Below are 20,475 nucleotides of genomic sequence, written 5' to 3'. Positions count from 1 at the left end.
TGAGAAGACGATGGAAAAGACTTGCCATTGCTAAACCCGTTTCTTCCACCATTATTGTTGTTGAAACCTTGTTGAGGTCTCTGTTGATCCTTCCATGAGAGATTTGGATGATTTCTCCATGAAGGGTTATAGGTGTTTCCATAGGGTTCTCCCATGTAATTCACCTCTTCCATTGATGGGTTCTCAGAATCATAAGCTTCTTCTTCAGATGAAGCGTCCTTAGTACTGCCTAGTGCAGCTTGCATTCCAGACAGACTTTGAGAAATCATATTAACTTGCTGAGTCAATATTTTGTTCTGAGCCAACATGGCATTCAGAGTATCAATCTCAAGAACTCCTTTCTTCTGATTCATCCCATTGTTCACAGGATTCCTTTCAGAAGTGTACATGAATTGGTTATTTGCAACCATTTCAATGAGTTCTTGAGCTTCTGCAGGCGTCTTCTTCAGATGAAGAAATCCTCCAGCAAAGCTGTCCAATGACATCTTGGACAGTTCAGACAGACCTTCATAGAAGATACCTATGATGCTCCATTCAGAAAGCATGTCAGAAGGACAATTCTTGATAAATTGTTTGTATCTTTCCCAAGCTTCATAGAGGGATTCACCTTCCTTCTGTCTGAAGGTTTGGACCTCCACTCTAAGCTTACTCAATTTTTGAGGTGGAAAGAACTTTGCCAAGAAGGCATTGACTAGCTTTTTCCAAGAGTTCAAGCTTTCTGTATGTTGTGAGTCCAACCATATCCTAGCTCTGTCTCTTACAGCAAAAGGGAATAGCATAAGTCTGTAGACCTCAGGGTCAATCCCATTGGTCTTGACAGTGTCACAGATTTGCAAGAATTCAGCTAAAAACTGATGAGGATCTTCCAATGGAAGTCCATGGAACTTGCAATTCTGTTGCATTAGAGAAACTAATTGAGGCTTAAGCTCAAAGTTGTTTGCTCCAATGGCAGGGATAGAGATGCTTTTCCCATAGAAGTCGGGAGTAGGTGCAGTAAAGTCACCCAGCACTTTTCTTGCATTGTTGGCATTGTTGTTGTTTTCGGCTGCCATGTCTTCTTCTTGTTTGAAGAGTTCTGTTAGGTCCTCTACAGAGAGTAGTACTTTATCTTCTCTTAGCTTTCACTTCAAGGTCCTTTCAGGTTCAGGGTCAGCCTCAACAAGAATACTTTTGTCTTTGCTCCTGCTCATATGAAAGAGAAGAGAACAAGAAAATATGGAATCCTCTATGTCATAGTATAGAGATTCCTTGAGATGTCAGAGGAAAAGAAGAATAGAAGGAGGAGGTAGAAGAATTCGAACTTATCAAGAGGGATAGAGTTCGAATTGTGCATTGAGGAGGAGTGTTAGTCCATAAATAGAAGGATGTGAGAAGAGGGGAAGAATTTTTGAAATTAAAATAAAAGATTTTGAAAAAATTTTAAAAAACTGAAGAATGATTTTCGAAAATTAAAGTTGGGAAAGAAATAAAGTCATTTTTGAAAAAGATTTTAAAATTAGAAATAAAAAAGATCTAATTGAAAATTATTTTGAAAAAGATGTGATTAAGAAGATATGATTGAAAAGGTATGATTTGAAAAAGATTTGATTTTGAAAAATTATGAAAACTTAAAAAAAATTTGAATTAAAAACAAAATCTTCCCTCTTGTGCCATCCTGGCGTTAAACGCCCAGAATGGTATCCATTCTGGCGTTTAACGCCCAAAATGCTACCCCTTTGGGCGTTAAACGCCCAGCCAGGTACCCTGGCTGGCGTTTAAACGCTAGTTTTCCTTCCTCACTGGGCGTTTTGAATGCCCAGCTTTTTCTGTGTAATTCCTCTACTGAATGTTCTGAATCTTCAATTCTCTGTATTATTGACTTGAAAAGACACAAATTAAAAATTTTTTGAATTTTTAATGATGAGGAATAATCAAAATGAAACTAAGATCAAATAAACAATGCATGCAAGACACCAAACTTAGAAGTTTGTATACTATTGACACTAACAAATTGAGAATGCATATGAGAAACAACAAAACACTCAAGACAAGAGAATTTAAAGATCAGAACAAGGAAATCATCAAGAACAACTTGAAGATCAATGAAGAACACAATGCATGCAATTTTTTTTTGAAAATTAGATGAATGCAATTGACACCAAACTTAAAATTAGACACTAGACTCAAACAAGAAACATAAAACATTTTTTTTTATTTTAAGATTTTATATAATTTTTTTTGTGTTTTTGAAAAATTTTCGAAAAGTAAAAAGCTTAAACATAAAATAAAATTACCTAATCTAAGCAACAAGATGAACCGTCAGTTGTCCAAACTCAAACAATCCCCGGCAACGGCGCCAAAAACTTGGTGCACGAAATTGTGATCATCAATGGCGCCATCAACATGGTACGCTCAATTGCAATCTCAACTCTTTATCACAACTTCGCACAACTAACCAGCAAGTGCACTAGGTCGTCCAAGTAATAAACCTTACGCGAGTAAGGGTCGATCCCACGGAGATTGTTGGTATGAAGCAAGCTATGGTCATCTTGTAAATCTCAGTCAGGCATATTCAAATGGTTATGGAGGATTGATAATTAAAAGATGAATAAAACATAAAATAAAGATAGAGATACTTATGTAATTCATTGGTGAGAATGTCAGATAAGCGTATGGAGATGCTTTGTCCCTTCCGTCTCTCTGCTTTCCTACTGTCTTCATCCAATCCTTCTTACTCCTTTCCATGGCAAGCTGTATGTTGGGCATCACCGTTGTCAATGGCTACAGTCCCGTCCTCTCAGTGAAAATGTTCAACGCACTCTATCACAGCACGGCTATTCATCTGTTGGTTCTCGATCATGTCGGAATAGAATCCAGTGATTCTTTTGCGTCTGTCACTAACGCCCCACAATCACGAGTTTGAAGCTCATCACAGTCATTCAATCCCTGAATCCTACTCGGAATACCACAGACAAGGTTTAGACTTTCCGGATTCTCAAGAATGCCGCCATCAATTCTAGCTTATACCACGAAGATTCTGATTAAGGAATCCAAGAGATAAACATTCAAGCCTTGTTTGCATGTAGAACGGAAGTGGTTGTCAGGCACGCATTCATAAGTGAGAATGATGATGAGCGTCACATAATCATCACATTCATCATGTTCTTGGGTGCGAATGAATATCTTAGAACGAGAATAAGCTGAATTGAATAGAAGAACAATAGTAATTGCATTAATACTCGAGGTACAGCAGAGCTCCACACCTTAATCTATGGTGTGCAGAAACTCTACCGTTGAAAATACATAAGTGATAATGGTGATCATTGGCTTCGGCCCCAGAGAGGGAACCAGAAGAACCAAGATGAAAATACAATAGCAAAAAGGTCCTATTTATAGAGAACTAGTAGCTTAGGGTTTACAAAAATGAGTAAACGACGTAAAAATCCACTTCCGGGCCCCCTTGGTGTGTGCTTGGGCTGAGCATTGAAGCTTCCATGTGTAGAGACTTTTCTTGGAGTTAAAGGCCAGCTTTTGTGCCAGTTTGGGCGTTTAACTCCCACTTCTGTGCCAGTTCCGGCGTTAAACGCCGGGAATTCTTGAGCTGATTTGGATCGCCGGTTTGGGCCATCAAATCTTGGGCAAAGTATGGACTATTATATATTGCTGGAAAGCCCTGGATGTCTACTTTCCAACGCAATTAAGAGCGCGCCAATTGGGTTTCTGTAACTTCAGAAAATCCACTTTGAATGCAGGGAGGTCAGAATCCAACAGCATCTGCAGTCCTTTTTCAGCCTCTGAATCAGATTTTTGCTCAGGTCCCTCAATTTCAGCCAGAAAATACCTGAAATCACAGAAAAACACACAAAATCATAGTAAAGTCCAGAAAAGTGAATTTTAAATAAAAACTAATAAAAATATAATAAAAACTAACTAAAACATACTAAAAACATACTAAAAACAATGCCAAAAAGCGTATAAATTATCCGCTCATCACCTTCCTGCACAGCTCTCGCGTAACTTTCTGTAAGTTTTAGCATCGCATGTGACGCATGCCCGTGATGCTCTTTTCTTTTTCTTTTTTTTTTTAACATGAAAATAGGCAAATATGCAGAATTGGAAATGAATACTAATATTAATAAAATAAAACAAATAAACAGGAAAGGACATACCATGGTGGATTGTCTCCCACCTATCACTTTTAGTTATTGTCCTTAAGTTGGACATTTGGTGAGCTCCTTGTCATGGTGGCTTGTGCTTGAACTCGTCCAGGAACCCCCACCAATGTGTGCAATTCCAACAGCCTCTGGGATCCCAAACTAGGCGCATAAATCCTTCAAACAAGTTAAAGCAAATGATAAGGTCCCAAGAGTGTTGATTGTTGGAATGAATTCTGGGGTCCCAAACCTTGCTTTTACACCCGTCTTCTTCTTGATCATCATTTTTCCAACTGGGTGGCAAGTAATCTGAATTCTCACTGAGACATCCAAACCACTTCCTAGACCCATTCAATCGAGCTCTATACCAATCCTTGCACTTCAACTTGGAGCCTGCAACTATATTGAACCTTGCCTGACAACTCCAACCAGTACCTATCTCCCTCTTACTCTTAAAGCAACAAAGAGCTCTAAGTTGACCATCTGTCTCACATAACCCATATTCAAGTGGGAAAGTAAAGGTTAAGGATAAGAATTTTACCCACTTGAATGTTATATTGGATGGTAATGGCTTTGGGAAAGGTGTTTCTAATGATCTTGCAAGCTCCACTCCCTGATGCTTTTCCTTGACAACTTCTACCTCTTTGCGAGCTTCTTCAATTTCAATCCTTTGTTCATTACATTCATCCAACTCTTCCCCATCACTCAAATCATAAATAGAAGGATGAGAAAAATCTACCTCCTCATTGCTTTCAAATTCACCGGGAGAAGGTTCTTCAAGTTCAAAGGATTCATCACCAAGAAGGTTTGATGTATGATCTTCATCACCATGGGAACTCAACTCTTGCTTCATTCCTTCCAAGTTTTCATTCAACAATTATTTTGGAGGTTGTGCATTCTCTTCCTCAACATCAAATTCAATCTTCTTGGAGGGGTTTTCTTCCACTCTAGATTCCCATGGAGGTTCCGCATCTCCTAAGTCTTCAACCACTTCCTCTTCTTTGATAATTTTGGCTTTCTCCACTTGCTCTAATTCAAAATCAAACTCCTCCTTGATGTCACTTAGTGTAGAGTTTTCTTCAATGATGGATCTTTCCTCTTGTTCAACCTTCACTGATTTGTCAACTACTTCATCTTTAAGGGTCTCTCCTACCTCCACCTTTTGGGCCTCCTCTTGCTTCTCTTGAAGGATGGATGCGTGAACTCGATCTATTATGTTCCTAAGATGATCCCTTCTCTCTTGTTCCATTTCAATAGCATAATTGAGATCATCTTGCTCTTGGATTGATGGATTCATATGGGATATAAGAGCTTGGAGAGTAGAGGTAAGTTTGATTTGAAGCTCTCGTTGGCCTTGGCGAATAACATAGGAAGGTTCATTTGTTGGGAGAAAGGGCTCATGATAGGGAGGTGGCTCCTCTTGATAAGGGTATGGAGATAGTGTACATTGAGGTGGTGGTTCTTGGGAGTAATTGTGTTGGAATGGGGGTGGTACTAAGTATGGCTCGTATGGCTCATAAGGTGGTTGGTATGGTGGGTAAGGATTAGGGTCATATGGGGTTGTTTGGTGGTAAGGGACTTGTGAGTATGGTGGTTCAAAATTATGTTGAGGAGGGGGTTCATAGGCATATGGTGGGGGTTGTTGATAATCAAAAAGGTGCTCACCATAGCCATTATTTTGGTATGCCTCTTGGAGTGGCTCTCGTTCATAGTATGTTGGTGGAGGTTATTGCTAAGAGGGTTGATCAAATCCTTGTGGCTCCTCCTATCTTTGATTGTCCCATCCTTGATGCATATTCTCATTGTAGCCTCCATTCCCTACAATATAATTTGAACCAAACTCATAGCCAAAGTGATGAGAATTCATAGTAGCAATTAAAAACAAAAACTAATAAAAATAAGCAACAAAGTCCTAAAACTAACAAAAACTAACAAACAAGCAAAAAGCAAATCTTTACAATAACCAATAATAAGGCACATGTTTGTAATTCCCCGACAAAGGCGCCATTTTGATGATCAGATTTTTGTTTGGTAAAGAATTTCACAATAAGTTCTCGTTGAAAGTATAGCTTCTAAAACAACAAGAATCCTTTCATAGGTTGTCACAAGTAACAAACCCCTATGAAAATAATCCAAAGTATTCAAACCTCGGGTCGTCTCTCAAATAAAATGCAGGGAAGTGTTTTTGTTATTGGTTATGGACACGTAGATTTTGGGATTTTTAAGATAAGAAACAAGAAATGTAAATTGCAAGAATTAAACTAATAACTAATAAAGCTCTTGGAAAGGTATGAGAACTAGAAGTCCCATCCTCATTATCCTCATCAATTGTGATGACAAATATCCATTGCTCCCAGTTAGTCAACCTCTACCTATGAAGAAAAGTCAAGTGGATAAATCAATTTGATTCCTCAAGTCCTAGTCAACTCCTAAGGAAAGACTAGCTTTAGTGGAATTCAAATTAACTAGCAACTTTTAGTTATCAATCAACAAAAGCATTAGATAAATCAAGAGTCACTAATTACTCAACCTAAGCCAAGAAGAGAAAATCTACTCTAACATCCTTCCAAGCATTTTATCAAATATTTAGAAGGCATAAAATAAAAGCATAGAAGAGTAATAAGAGAATATAAAACCTAAAACCAACAATTACAAAATCAATGATAACAAATAATAGAAGAAGCAATAAACATGAAATACTTCAAATTGCATTAAAAGGAGAATCAAATCTAACATGAGAATTCATAAATTAAATTGGCAACATAAAGTCATGAACAAGGAAAATAAATAAACTAGAATGCTAGAATAATTAAAAGTAGAAGAGAAACTAAATTGGAATAAGATAGAATTCATAAATTGAAAAGGAATAAAACTAAGACCTAAAACCTAGAGAGAGGAGAGAGTCTCTCTCCCTAGAAACTACATCTAAAACCTAATGTGTGAATGAGAAGTTGGATTCCTAATTCTGCTCCACTCCCAGCCTCTAATATGTGTTTTCGGGCTTGAAATTGGGCCAAAATAGCCCAGAAATTGCCCCCAGCGATTTCTGATATGTATAGCATGTGGCTCCGTCACGCATACACGTCGCCCACGCGTACGCGTCGCTTGTCTGCCGCACTATCCATGCGTATGCATCGCCTAACAGCATAGCAACTATGGTAAATTGCATATCATTTCGAAGCCCCAGAGGTTAACTTTCCAACGCCACTAGAAACGCCTCATTCAGACCTCTGTAGCTTAAGTTATGATTGATTTAATATGAAGAGGTCAGGGTTGACAGCTTTGCAATTCCTTTAATTTCTTGTATTCCTTCCACTTTTTCATGCTTCCTTTCCATCTTCTAAGCCATTCCTGCCCTGTAAACCCTGAAAACACTCAAGAAATATATCACGGTATCGAATGGTAAGAAAAAAGTATTAAAAATAGCAAATTTAAGGCCAAAGAAGCATGTTTTCAATCATAGCAAAAAATTAGGAAGGAAAATGTAAAACATACGATTTCTATGAATAAGTGTGAGAATAATAGGTAAAATCTACTGAATTAAGCACAGGATAAACCGTAAAATAGCGGTTTATCAAGCAGCAAAAACCAAACTTTATCTAAAAAGAAAGGTCGAGATAAAATTTTCTTATGGGTCAATAAAGAATATAAGTGAAGCGTGACAAATAAACAAGTTTTCAGTTAAATATAGTTCTCAAAGTTTCATATAAAGGAGGACATGCTTAATTTTTTTAAAATAACTTTATCAAAGTTTGAAGAATGACTATAAATGCAATTAAATAAGAGAAGAATTGATTTGAAATTTTCTTTAAGAGAGTTCAAAACTTCTTTCAAAAGGTTTGAAACAAAACTCCGTGTGTATTATAAAAATAGCACCCTCATAAGAACATCCAGAATGAGCAAAAAGGAAATTAAATTGCCTTCAAGAAAGGAACTCAATTCGAAGGAAAACAAGCAGGATTCTCAAAGCATGAAATAAGGAACAAGTTTTTAACCGATTCGATGAATTACCAAACTTACAAAGAAGGACAACTCAGTTGGTAATAATTCCCTTAAGATTTTCAAGAATCTTTTTTATGCATCAAACAATTTTCAAAGTTACATCAAAGAGTACAGGAGTCAAGGAGAAAAGTTTAGTCAAGAAAAGATAGGTAATTCAAGGAATTGTAAACAGACATATGCAGTTTAAATCAGACAAGAATACATAAAAACGAAAGGACAAGATTGGGAGATAATCAAATTACTTCTCAAGGAAGAAATCGCGAACAAAAACCTCAAGGCACATTAAGAAAGAACAAGACACATGATATTCGCAAAGTTCAAGACACCTAACTGAGAAACCTCTAGAATTAACCCCTAACGTTCCCAAAACCCACGATTCGCTTTACCTATAACTCGTATATCATCTCTGATAACCCATTAGTGCTTCCATATACATAATTTACTAGTGTTTAGCCGGCCAAACTTAATACCAGAAATTATACAATGCATGACTAATGACATTAATCAATAGACCGTCATATATATAAAGATCTAATTCTCGTTATCCGAACAAGACCTACTACATGACAGACGCTCAGAGTATGCAATTGAAGCACAGTCGGTCCATTCTTTAGGCTCTACAGGAAGGACCGCTCTGATACCATAATATAACACCCTAACTATCAAAGTCTCACGCTTCTGGCTGCGCCGCTCTGATAGCTCGGGTATTACGACGACCCTTAATATATCTAATACTAAAATATAAATCTGTTAAAATTTTAAACCGTATTACCGCCCCAAAATACTTTTTGATAGATAACATAAAACCATACATACAATACAACTTGTTATACTTACAAAGAATACATACATATATATATATATATATACACACACACACATTATTAATTTTACAAGAATTACATAATCAAATCCTATCCCTCCTATAAAAACTTGTAAAATTAAAAGCGAGGGAAACATAAATACTAAAATAATACAAAATATAGGATAAACAGAAAAGTAATAAGCTCTTCCAAACTTCGTTGTCCATGACCTGAGAAAGAAAAGACCTGTAGGGGAGTGAGAACATCGTCCTCGCTGGTTCTCACTATGGGGTTAGAGAAATATTATAACAGGATACGTGAAAATAAAGTTGTTTCTGAAGTACCGTGATTAATAGCCGCCTTATGTATCTTTTCAAAACCAAAGATTTAATATTCAAAATCCGAAATTCTTTTTAAAAGAGGAAGTTGTTAAGTCTTCAAAAATCCTAAACCCTTTTTAAAGTTTTTCCTAAACAGTATGAATGATAAACTACTATTTTATGATTCATATTGTATTTAATTGTGTGGTTTTATCAAGTCTTCGCCCACTTATTCATATGATTTGCATGTATTTACAATTCATTCCTAAAAATATTCTATGATTGAAAACTTGCTTCCTAAAGACCTTTTAGTTATATATTTTTATTTTTCTTCGTACCATTCGATGCCGTGATCTGTATGTTAAGTGTTTCAGGCTTCAATGAATGACCAAGCTGTTCGAAGCATAGGTTCATTAAGTCTATGTTGAACCAGTTTAGTTTTTCATACTTTTCTAAACCAAAAACACAAACCACACAGCCCTCGGTCCATCTCATAATCAACCACGGCCCTAGGCCTAAGTAACTCAATCAACAACCAATTCACCACAATCTAACCAAGTTTCAGTCACAAACATAAGTAAGAAGGTTCAAAGACAATCAAACAGTTACATCAAGTAGAGCAATTAGCAATTAAACATAAATAATCACATATACAAACCAATTACAATATGTACACCCAAACAATGTCACATAGATGCATATGATGAATGCCTTCCCGATGGCTGATGATATCATCTGTCAGTTATATAGCCAACCCGACACGTCCTGATAGCTAACCATAGACTAAAACACCCTTGCGGAGCAAGTGGGTTTGAGCTACAACCCCCTTACTACTACCCGCTTAATCCAGAGCCAGTGGAATAACCACTACTGCGGCTACTACTCAGGCGGGTGTTCAAAAGCTCAACTTGGAGCAAGTGAGACAAACCACAACCCTTGCTACTACCCAGGCATCACAATCACTGACCTGGAGCAAGCGGGTCGAACCATCATCCTTGCTACTACCCAGGTATCTCAAACATTGACGTGTAGCAAGCGGGATGAACCACCATCCTTGCTACTACCCAGGTATCTTAAACATACATTCATTTATGCCATATATCACTTTCTCCTCAAATCACTTTACCTTGAAACCAAAAGTCCTTTCTTTTTATAGCGTTCTTTTCCACACCATCTAATTTTTCCAAACCAACCTCAAAATCATTTCATTCTTAAATCATCCGCTTAATCACTTTAAATTAGGAATTATTAATTAATTACCACCACAAAGTCTCAAGATTTTGAGGGAAAATCTACCAAATTTTAATTTCTTAAATTCATTAAAGATCCTTAAAAATCATTGTTTTCCTAATTTGAATCAAAATCAAATCACAGAAATCAGAAGTCCTAAACAATTTTCAAAGCCGAATCACTTAGAACAAAACCAACCCATTCAAATCAACACCACATTCAAGTTCACTTTTAAAACCAATTCTCTAACTTCTTCCAAAAGAGATATAATATTTTTCTCAAGAAAACAAGACTAAATTATAATTTCATTTCAATAATTCATTTCAAAACATGGTTCATCACTTTCTTAAATAATTCAAGTAAAATAGTAAAAGTCTTAAACACATAATTTTCCAAATAACATTTCAATAAAATCTCATATTTTATAGGAATTTCGGCAGCATCTACCCTAAAACTTGGACTTTGCTACCCTTTCTGGGTCCCAACCAAACTATTCCACAACCCTCTTTAACAGGTTTCGTAACCAAATCAATTAAAAATCAGGCTGAATCCAAAAGTGCATACCATTTTCATATTTCAAGAAAACGGATTAAATTCAATTTCAAATCTTTAAAGAAACAACTTTAAAGAAACACTTCAAAAAGAGTCCGTCTCAAAAAACCAAACAATAATCCAATTAAACAAACATTCATATTCATTTAAGACAACCAAACAATATATAAGACTTATAAAATCACCAAAGATACATTTTCTCACATCAATATCCATATATAATAATTCCAATTTATAAAGTATAGCTTTCTGAAAAGTCCTCTACCTCGATTAAGCGAAACCACAACCCAACGCATCAAAGAATCCCTTTCGTCTCGGCCTGAAATAAGTGGTAACTGAAACCTCAGAGCTGCTTGCTTTCTCAATAGCAGAAACAGCCTCAATCGCCACATGCAAAGCTCGCTTACTAATTCCTAACACATGAATATCGCAAAGACTTTAATACACGTAATAGGACACTAACGCGAAGGTTTTCAAAATGTAAATACTCACTGTAATATGAAATGAAGCAACGGCGGTCTCTGAACTGGTTCAGCGGCAGCTCAGGCAGCCACCTCACATGGCAACGGCGACTGGACTCCGGCGACAGCAACTGAAACTAACATGCAACGACAATAAAGCTTCCGTAATCTCAAAAGAAACTAAAACCAAACTCGAAACCCTTACCGGCAGTGGATCTCGACGGCGGCAGTGGCGTTCTCCGACGGCAGAGGCTCGGCCACCCACCTCCAAGAGCGGCGATGGATGAAGCGACAGTGGCTGGATTCGGCAGTGGTGGTAAAACCAGTTCCCTTTCTCTTCGCGCACTCTCTCTCTTCGAGCACTCTCTCTGTCTCTTCGGCTTCTCCCATGGATGACGGCAGCGTGGTACGCGTTGAGGACACAGTGGCAACGGGCGCGAATGGCGACTGGGCAGATTGGCGGCGATGTCTTCCTCTCTCGTGCGTCCTGAGTAGCGGCGGCGACGGCATTGAACACAGCGCAGCGACGAGCTGGACGCAGTCCTGAGTAGCGCGGCGTGGTGCGGCGGCTCCTCTTCCCTGGCACTTCCTTCCCCCCACCGGATCTCCCTCTCCTTCCTCCCATTTCCTTCTTCTTTTCTTTCTTTCTTCCCTCTCAACAACCATGTCTGTGTATTTGTGTATTAGTGAGGGTGAGCGCAAGAGAGATGAGTATAGTGTTAGGATTTGGGGTGGTGTGGGGTAGTTTAGGTATTTTTATTAAAAATAGGGGTAGTAGTGTAATTTTATAGAATAATTAAAGAGATAAAATAATAATAGAAAAACCAAATTAAATATAAAATTTCTATTTTTAAAATACCTTCTAATTACAATTTGTAAATTATTTTCATTCAAATGCTAATTTAATAAAAATTAGAGATAAGTAAATTAGCTCTCTTTTATTTATAAAATAATGTTAAAAATTTAGATATTAAAATTAAGACATATAAAATATTTATTATTTTTCAAGTATAAGAACTCTAAATTATAAATAAGAAATTACTGTACTTGTATACAAAAATCTCTAAAAATATAATCTTAATTAAATATAATAAATTATAAATAATTTATCAACAACTTTTCGAAATCCAGAGTCTTACAAACTACTTTATTAAATCACGGGTTTCGATTTAGGAAGTGTGAGAGAAAATAGTGTTAATAGAGTTAGGTGACAAACTTGAAAAAGAGATATATGAAAAAGAGTTAGTTGAGTTTTGATTTATAAGAATTCTTGTGACAATGGTTACCGTTTTGGGGAGTATTATACGAAAATTGAGGATTTAGAGGAGTTTGGTGTGCCAATTTATACAATGATTAATTAGAGAAATGATTTAAAGAGATTGAAGGGTGTTATGTCGTGTTGAGTTGGATTGTTGTTGGTTATGACTGATGATGTTTTATTTGAGTTAGCTTGAGATTAATAAGCTTGGATAAGAAAGACATGATGGTGTTTGAGTTAGCTTAAGATTGAGATAAGTAAATATTGAGGTTATAATAAATGAGCTGATGATAGTGAAGATGAGAATAATGATGAATTTGAGATTTAATGAGGTATGAATTAATGAATGATGATGACATTGAGAATAATGAATTAAAGTGCTATTTGGTTTGTATAATTGAGACATTGTTGGCCCTGTTTCGTAATATGTGACCGGGCAATTTAACTTTCTGAGTTCCCCATGGGCATATATATATATATATATATATATATATATATATATATATATATATATGAATTTCAACTTGGGTTGTCTCACCATGGATAAATTGAGCCTGGAATTTTTTCCATGCATATTATTGAGTTTGGGGATGCGTGCACAGAGGGACTGTCCAATGGTTAGCTACCAGGACATGTCAGGTTGGCTGTATAACCGACAGACAAGATTCATCAGTCATAGGACAGGCATGCATCATATGCATTTGCATGTTTTTCTTGAGTGTGCATTATCTTAGTTTGCCTAAATAATTAACCGTGTCTATCTGCTACTTGCTCTACTTGCTGTATTTGTGCTCTATCTGTGATTTCTTTATTTGATTTGTATGTGTATGTTTCTCTGAGAGACTCTCTTTGGTGGAGGTGTGATGAGGGTTGTTTCTGATATGTGGTAATGGAGATTGAGGCAGGATGGACTTGGTGTTGTTTTATTATCTTAATTTATGAATTGGTTGGATAGGAATGAGCGATGTAAGTTGGGTAGGAAGCCCTTAGGCATGTGAAGAACGAAACTCTTGCGCGATCTAGAATTTTCACAAATAAATTTCCGTTGTAAGTATAGCTTCTAGACCGACAAGAATTCCTTTCTTACAAAAGTTTGGTTGTCACAAGTAACAAAACCCTTTGAAATTGATAACCGAAGTATTTAAATCTCGGGTCGTCTTCTCAAGGAATTGCAGGGAGGTGTTCTTATTATTGGTTATGCAAAGATATATTTTGGGATTTTCAAAAAGGGTTGAACAAGTAATGTAAAATAACAAGTCGTCAAAATAATAACTAATAAAGCTCTTGGCAAGGTATGAGAATTGGAAGTCCTATCCCAGTTATCCTTATCAATTGTGATGAGAATTAGATTTTTCTCCCACTTTGTTAACCTCTAACTATGAAGGTAAGTTAAGTGGATGAATTAATTTTGATTCCTCAGGTCCTAGTCTTTCCTTGGGAAAGGCTAGAGTTATAGGAGCTCGAATTAATTCTTGAAGAATTCCAATTTTCAGTCAACAATGAGTTTGATAACTCAAGTGTCTCAAATGACTCAACCAAATTCAAAAGGGAAAAATCTAAAGTATTTATATAAATAAAAGAAAGCAATCATAACTCTGAAATACCTCAAATTATATTAAAAGAAGATATCAATTCTAACATGGAAAAGTTCATAAATTAAATTGGGAAAATAAATAAAAAGAACATTAAACCTGGAAATTGAGAAGAAGAAATCCTAAATCCTTTAAGAGGAATCCTAATCCTAAATCCTAAGAGAGAGGAGAGAGCCTCTCTCTCTTTAAAACTACATCTAAATTACGAAAAGTGAAATATAAGTCGTCTCCCTTCATTCCTCCACTTTGCAGCCTTTAATTTGTGTTTTCTGGGCTTGAAACTGGGCCGAAAACAGCCCAGGATTCGCTGGTTGCGAAATCTGCCACGCTGAATTTTGTCACTGCGATGCGTCCGCGTAGAGCACGCATTCGCGTCGCCTAGCTGTACGTCCACTATGGGAAATTATATATCAAATCAAAGCCCCGAACGTTAGCTTTCCAACACAACTAAAACCGCGTCATTTGTATCTTTGTAGCTCAAGTTATGACCGTTTGAGTGCGAAGAGGTCAGGCTGGACAGCTTAGCAATTTCTTCAACTTCTTGTATTCCTTCCACTTTTGCATGCTCCCTTTCCATCCTCTAAGCCATTCTTGCCCTGTAATCCCTGAAATCACTTAACACACATATCAAGGCATTGAATGATAATAAGAGACTAATTTGTAAACTAAAAGAGTTTCTTTACGACTTTTCGAAATAGGTTTTTTCATAAAGCCTTTCCAAAAGGTTATTTCAATAATAAACTATTTTTATAATGAAATTAATTCTATTTGCAAGTATTTCTTTGCTTTGATGGTATTTTCTTTCCTGTTGAGAACTTGCAAGGACGATGTTCTCACTCCCTACAGAATTTCTTTTTCAGTGACAGGTTCAAGAAGCTTTGGCACGAAGCTGTGACTGAACTATGGAGCTTTATATACATATATGTATTTTTATTTTTTATATTTGGTCTAATCTTAGATTCTGTTTTCCCTTCGTTATTTATTGTTTTGATTTTTAGAGGGGTAGGACTTGTATTTGAGAAGTTTTGAATAAGTTTATGTATTTATTTTTATGTGGATAGAATTATGTGATTAAGTGAATTAAAGTAAAAACTTTTCGATTTTGTAACTAAGGATTCGGTTTATGTTCGCAAAGGCTCAATATTAAATAATTATAATATGAAATTAACGGATTAAAGGTAAGTAACGCCTGAACTTTTAGTACGATCATGAGGTATTAAAAGTAAGGGTGTTACACTAGCAGTCATTGTCCTCCTTCTCCTCCTAATTTGATCTACTCATTCTTTCCTCTTCTAATTTGCTTCTCACTTTCTTAGTGTTCAGACTTTATTGCTTGTTTGTTTCAGGTATACTATCCTTTATTTCTCGATTGTTGCAATGATTTTTTTTAATATATCAATACTTGTTGTTTTAGTGGTTATAGTTGGACTATTATTATATTATGTTGTTGTTATTTTTATATTTGCTTGTTTTTTAATGTTGCAATGTTTTATTGTTGGATTATTTGTAATTGTTAATGGTTATTGCTATCTTATATTGTTTACCTATTTTTGTTGAATTCTTTCAACTCTATTGTTGTTATTGTTGGATTATTTTGTTCTTGTTAATGGTTATAGAGACCTTAGATTGTTTACTTGTTAAATTTTTTTAACTATGTTTTTGTTGTTGTATAATAGTTTCTGTTATTGATTTTTTGGTGTTGGTCATCAAAATTAATTTTAAATTAATTGTGATTTCTCAGGTATGAACAATATTATTGATTAAGAAGCATACATGGATAACAATGCATTTGAGAATGATAATTTGGCTGATAATCCTTTTGACTCCAACATCGATAGCCAATTACAAGCTTCTGCTAATGTATGGGGAAAAACATATTCAATTCGAAGATATGTTGCTTTATAAGTAGTAGATGAAAAGGCACATTATTAATCTTTGTTTTGTTTGAGTACTGGTGCACGAAATTGTGATTTCTGATAATGGCATTCAACTTGGTATGCGTGTTTATAACTCAGCACTTTCTTCACAACTAAGCACAACTAACCAGCAAGTGCACTGGGTTGTCCAAGTAATAAACCTTACGTGAGTAAGGGTCGATCCCACGGAGGTTGTTGGTATGAAGCAAGCTATGGTCATCTTGAAATTCTCAGTTAGGCGGATAATATATGGTTATGGAGTTTTCGAATAATAATAATAAATAAACAGAAAATAAAGATAGAAATACTTATGTAAATCATTGGTGAGAATTTCAGATGGGCGTATGAAGATGCTGTGCTCCTTTTGAATCTCTGCTTTCCTACTACCTTCATCCAATCCTTCTTACTCCTTTCCATGGCAAGCTGTATGTAGGGCATCACCGTTGTCAATGGCTACATCCCATCCTCTCAGTGAAAAGGGTCCAAATGCTCTGTCACAGCACGGCTAATCATCTGTCGGTTCTCGATCATGCCGGAATAAAATCCATTAATTCTTTTGCGTTTGTCATCACGCCCAACAATCGCGAGTTTGAATCTCGTCACAGTCATTCAATCCCTGAATCCTACTCGGAATACCACGGACAAGGTTTAGACTTTCCGGATTCTCATGAATGCCGCCATCAATTCTAGCTTATACCACAAAGATTCTGATTAAGGAATCCAAGAGATATGCGCTCGGTCCAAGGTAGAACGGAAGTGGTTGTCAGTCACGCGTTCATAGGTGAGAATGATGATGAGTGTCACGGATCATCACATTCTTCATGTTGAAGTGCAACGAATATCTTAGAACAAGAATAAGCTGAATTGAATAGAAAATAGTAGTAATTCCATTAAAACTCGAGGTACAGCAGAGCTCCACACCCTTAATCTATGGTGTGCAGAAACTCCACCGTTGAAAATACATAAGTGATGGTGGTCCAGGCATGGCCGAATGACAAGCCCCCAAATGTGATCAAAAGACCGAATGGTCAAAAGACTAGACACCTAGTACAATAGTTAAAAGTTCTATTTATACTAAACTAGCTACTAGGGTTTACAGAAGAAAGTAATTGATGCAGAAATCCACTTTCGGGGCCCACTTGGTGTGTGCTTGGGCTGAGCTTGAACTTTAAACGTGTAGAGGCTTCTCTTGGAGTTGAACGCCAAGTTGTAACGTGTTTTTGGCGATCAACTCTGGTTCGTGACGTGTTTCTGGCGTTTGACTCCAGAATGCAGCGTGGAACTGGCGTTGAGCGCCAGTTTGTGTCATCAAATCTCAAATAAAGTATGGACTATTATATATTGCTGGAAATCTCTGGATGTCTACTTTCCAACGCCGTTGAGAGCACGCCATTGCAAATTCTGTAGCTCCAAAATATCCATTTCGAGTGCAGGGAGATCAGAATCCAATAGCATCAGTAGTCCTTTGTCAGCCTTTTATCAGAGTTTTGCTCAGGTCCCTCAATTTCAGCCAGAAATTACCTGAAATTATAGAAAAACACATAAACTCATAGTAAAGTCCAGAAATGTGAATTTATCATAAAAACTAATGAAAACATCCCTAAAAGTAGCTAGATCCTACTAAAAACTACTTAAAAATAATGCCAAAAAGCATATAAATTATCCGCTCATCACAACACCAAACTTAAATTGTTGCTTGTCCCCAAGCAACTGAAAATCAATTAGGATAAAAAGAAGAGAATATACTATAAAGCTCAGAATATCAATGAATATTAATTCTAATTAGATGAGCGGGACTTGTAGCTTTTTGCTTCTGAACAGTTTTGGCATCTCACTTTAACCTTTGAAGTTTAGAATGATTGGCATCTCTAGGAACTTAGAATTTCAGATAGTGTTATTGATTCTCCTAGTTAAGTTTGTTGATTCTTGAACACAGCTACTTTTATGAGTCTTGGCCGTGGCCCTAAGCACTTTATTTTCCAGTATTACCACCGGATACATAAATGCCACAGACACATAACTGGGTGATCCTTTTCAGATTGTGACTCAGCTTTGCTAAAGTCCCCAATTAGAGGTGTCCAGAGCTCTTAAGCACACTTTTTTGCTTTGGATCACTACTTTAACCACTCAGTCTCAAGCTTTTCACTTGGACCTGCATGCCACAAGCACATGGTTAGGAACAACTTGATTTAGCCGCTTAGGCCTGGATTTTATTTCCTTGGGCCCCCCTATCCATTGATGCTCAAAGCCTTGGATCCTTTTTACCCTTGACTTTTGGTTTTAAGGGCTATTGGCTTTTTCTGCTTGCTTTTTCTTTTTCTATTATTTTTTTTCGCTACTTTTTTTTCGCAAGCTTTTGCTATTCACTGCTTTTTCTTGCTTCAAGAATCAATTTTATGATTTTTCAGATTATTAATAGCATTTCTCTTTATTCATCATTCTTTTAAGAGCCAACAATTTTAACATTCATAAACAACAAGATAAAAAATATGAACTGTTCAAGCATTCATTCAGAAAACAAAAAGTATTGTTACCACATCAATATAATTAAACTAAATTCAAGGATAAATTCGAAACTCATGTATTTCTTGTTCTTTTTGTATTAAAAACATGTTTTATTTAAGAAAGGTGAAGGATTCATGGAATTATTCATAGCTTTAAGACATAGTTACTACATACTAATGATCATGTAATAAAGACACAAACATAGATAACATAAAGCTTAAAAATAAAAAAACAGAGAAATAAGAACAAGGAATGAGTCCACCTTAGTGATAGTGGCGCTTTCTTCTTGAAGAACCAATGATGTCCTTGAGCTCTTTTATGTCTCTTCCTTGCCTTTGTTGCTCCTCCCTCATTGTTCTTTGATCTTCTCTAATTTCATGGAGAATGATGGAGTGCTCTTGATGTTCCACCCTTAATTGATCCATATTGTAACTCAAGTCTTCTAGAGAAGTGTTGAGTTGTTCCCAATAGTTGTTGGGAGGAAAGTGCATCCCTTGAGACATCTCCAGGATTCCTTGGTGATGAGCTTCCTCATGCGTCTCTTGGGATCCATGAGTGGGCTCTCTTGTTTGCTCCATCCTCTTCTTAGTGATGGGCTTATCCTCCTCAATGGGGATGTCTCCTTCTATGATAACTCCAGCTGAGTAACATAGATGGCAAATAAGATGAAGAAAAGCTAGCCTTGCCATGGTGGAGGACTTTTCAGCTATTTTGTAAAATTCAAGGGAGATGACTTCATGAACTTCTACTTCCTCTCCATTCTTGATGCTATGATTCATGATGGCCCGATCCACAGTAACTTTGGATCGGTTGTTAGTGGGATGATGAAGCGTTGGATGAACTCCAACCATCCTCTAGCCACAGGCTTGAGGTCCAGTCTTCTTAATTGAACCGGCTTGCCTTTGGAGTCTCTTTTCTATTGAGCTCCTTCAACACATATGTCCATAAAGACTTGGTCCAACCTTTGATCAAAGTTGACCCTTCTTGTGTAGGGGCGTGCACCTCCTTGCATCATGGGCAAGTTAAACGCCAACCTTACATTTTTCAGACTGAAATCTAAGTATTTCCCCCGAACCATTGTAAGATAATTCTTTGGATTCGGATTCACACTTTGATTATGGTTCCTAGTGATCCATGCATTGGCATAGAACTCTTGAACCATTAAAATTCCGACTTGTTGAATGGGGTTGGTCAGAACTTCTTAACTTCTTCTTTGGATCTCATGTCGGATCTCCGGATACTCATTTTTCTTGAGTTTGAAAGGGACCTCAGGGATCACCTTCTTCTTAGCCACAACATCATAGAAGTGGTCTTGATGGGCTTTAGAGATGAATCTCTCCATCTCCCATGACTCGGAGGTGGAAGCTTTTGTCTTCCCTTTTCCTTTTCTAGAGGTTTCTCCGGCCTTAGGTGCCATAGGTGGTTGTGGAAAAACAAAAAAAGCTATGCTTTTACCACACCAAACTTAGAATATTGCTCACCCTCGAGCAAAAGAAGAAAGAATAGATGAAGAAGAAGAAAATATGGAGGAGAGGGAGAGAGGGTTGTGTTTCGGCCAAGGAGGATAAGGGAGGGTTGTGTTGTGTGAAAATGAAGAAGAATGGAGGGGTTTATATAGTGGAGGGAGAGGGAGTAGGTTCGGCTATTTAGGGTGGGTTTGGGTGGGAAAGAGATTTTGAATTTTGAAGGTAGGTGGGGTTTTG

At 36.7% G+C, this 20,475-nt stretch overlaps 1 non-coding gene across 1 annotated transcript; it reads left to right on the top strand.

Moving 5' to 3' along the window:
- The first annotated feature begins 539 nt into the window (after positions 1 to 539).
- On the top strand, positions 540 to 647 carry LOC130959411 (small nucleolar RNA R71). Its single transcript, XR_009078492.1, has one exon. It is a non-coding gene; the product is annotated as a small nucleolar RNA R71 (small nucleolar RNA).
- The last annotated feature ends 19,828 nt before the right edge of the window (positions 648 to 20,475 follow it).

Source organism: Arachis stenosperma, chromosome 10 (genome assembly GCF_014773155.1).
Source record: "Arachis stenosperma cultivar V10309 chromosome 10, arast.V10309.gnm1.PFL2, whole genome shotgun sequence".
Lineage (NCBI taxonomy): Eukaryota > Viridiplantae > Streptophyta > Magnoliopsida > Fabales > Fabaceae > Arachis > Arachis stenosperma.
This window is presented reverse-complemented; position numbering and strand designations above follow the sequence as displayed.